Source organism: Penaeus chinensis, chromosome 1, assembly GCF_019202785.1.
Source record: "Penaeus chinensis breed Huanghai No. 1 chromosome 1, ASM1920278v2, whole genome shotgun sequence".
Taxonomy (NCBI): Eukaryota; Metazoa; Arthropoda; class Malacostraca; order Decapoda; family Penaeidae; genus Penaeus; species Penaeus chinensis.
Genome location: NC_061819.1, coordinates 34540989 through 34543488, shown reverse-complemented (window position 1 = coordinate 34543488; position 2500 = coordinate 34540989).

Genomic DNA, 2500 nt, shown 5'->3' with positions numbered 1-2500 from the left:
TCATCTCTCTCCTGCCTTGGGAATTCACAGCGAGGCGACGTCGACCGCGGACGGTAATCTGTCATACATATCTCTCTCTCGCTTCCGGACTCTCTTTCCGTGGCTGTGTCATGTTGTAATGTCACGTTAGGCATGAGTAAGCTGTGTGAAGATCTTTAAGCTGCGTGAATTTCTTAATATCGGTTAGAATTTCTTCGATGTGTGAGTGTTGTTATATACATACGGTCAGGCAAACATGCATACGTATACGCGCATGTACGTATGCAAGCACAAGCACGTACACGCACATGTACATGCATATGTACATGATCTCTCGCGTACAGACACACACACACACACACACACACACACACACACACACACACACACACACACACACACACACATACACACACACACACACACACACACACACACACATAAAACAAATGAACTAAACCGTAAACAAATACATTAGCTGTTTATTTTGTTCACTCGTTCACTTGTTCACTCTTGTTCTTTTCATCTGTTTTGATGCCTGTTCGTATAACAAACAACGCGACGTTTGTTCATACAAGATTTTTTTTTTCACGTATTTAAATATCTGATCAAATCAAACACATTCGCGTTATTTGATTTTTTTTTTTTTGTTCATCTTAATTGTCAAAATTGTTGTTTAATATATATACGGATTTTTGGATTGTTATTGTTATTATTATGTCATTATTATTGTTGTTGTTGGTATCATTATGATTATCACCATCACCATCATCATCATCATCATCATTCTCATCATTCTCATCATCCTCATCATCACCATCATCATCATTATCATCATCATCATCACCATCATCATCACCATCATCATCATCACCACCACCACCACCACCATTATCATCATCATCACCATCACCACCACCACCATCATCATCATCATCATCATCATCATCATCATCATCATCATCATCATCATCATCATCATCATCATCATCACCATCACCATCACTTTCACCACCATCATCACCACCATCACTTTCACCTTCACCATCATCACCCCCATCATCATCACCACCATCACTTTCACCTTCACCATCTACACTGTTCACATATTGTAAATTCTGCCCACATTCAAATCCCGTCTTGTGCTCCGAGTCATTAATGCAAATAATGACACGCGTATCGAAGGATAACCGATAGATATAATTTAATAGGTTCGGATAAATTCGGATAAATTCGTTATATAGTCGGGAAGTGCGCAGTCTCTCTCGTGGAAGAAATTCTATCGATCTATCTATCTATCTGTGCATCTGTATGTCTATTTATTTATTTATGTTTTTTGTCTGTCTATTCAGCTGGCTCTATCCATCTATCTGTCGGATATCTATTTGTCTGTCTGTCAACCTATTAGTCTATTTATATATCTGTCTGTCTGTCCATTTATCAATTTGTCCATCTATCTGTCTATCTATTCATCTATCTGTCTATCCATCTATTTGTCTTTATCCATCTATCTGTCTAACTTTCTATCTGCCTACCTACCTATCTATATAACTATCTATTTATCTATCTATGTATATATATGTATGTGTATATGGGTATGTGTATGTATGTATATGTGTATGTATATGGGGGTGTACGAATGTGTGTGTGTGTGTGTGTGTGTGTGTGTGTGTGTGTGTGTGTGTGTGTGTGCACGTGTGGATGATTGTGTGAATGCGCGCATGTGTAGGTGATTGTGTGTGTGTGTGCGCTTGTGTGTGTGTGTGTGTTTGTGTTTGTGTGTGTGTGTGCTCGTGTGTGTGTGTGTGTGTGCTTGTGTGTGCTCGTGTGTGTGTGTGTGTGCTTGTGTGTGTACAGTTGTGTGTGATTGTATATGTGCTTGTACATTATGGGTGACTCTGTGTGTGCGCGTGTATGTATCTTCACATGAGTCATAACCACACGTCTGAATCCGGTTTATAAAAATACATCTGTTACTCAAACGCACACTAATAATTTCCGTTCGAGAAATAACAAAATCCTTTTAGAGGTTGCGTTAATAACAACAGTAATGGTAATGATTATGAAAATGGTATTGATAACAATGATAATGATAATGATAATAATAATAATAATAATGATAATAGTAACGATAATAAGGATAATGAAAAGAATAATAGTAATAATAATAACAACGATAATGATAATAACGATAATAATAGTGATAATTATGATAATGATCAGTAGTGAGTAATTGATAAATCTTTAAGCTGTCTGATAGTAGTTCAATTGATTGGTTGTTCTGCAATAATTCGGCTGTTCTTGAGCTGCTATTAACAGCTGTTCATAATTACTTCATCATTGTTCAGCAGTAGTCCAGTTGCTGTTCATCATTATTTCAGCAACGGTTCAACAGTTCTTCATTATTAGTTCATCATTAGCAGTTGTTCGTCTTTAGCTCATCAATTATCAATAGTTCAGTGGTTCATCGGCTGTTCATCATTAATTCAACAGTCATTCGTCCTCACATCACTCGTAGTTC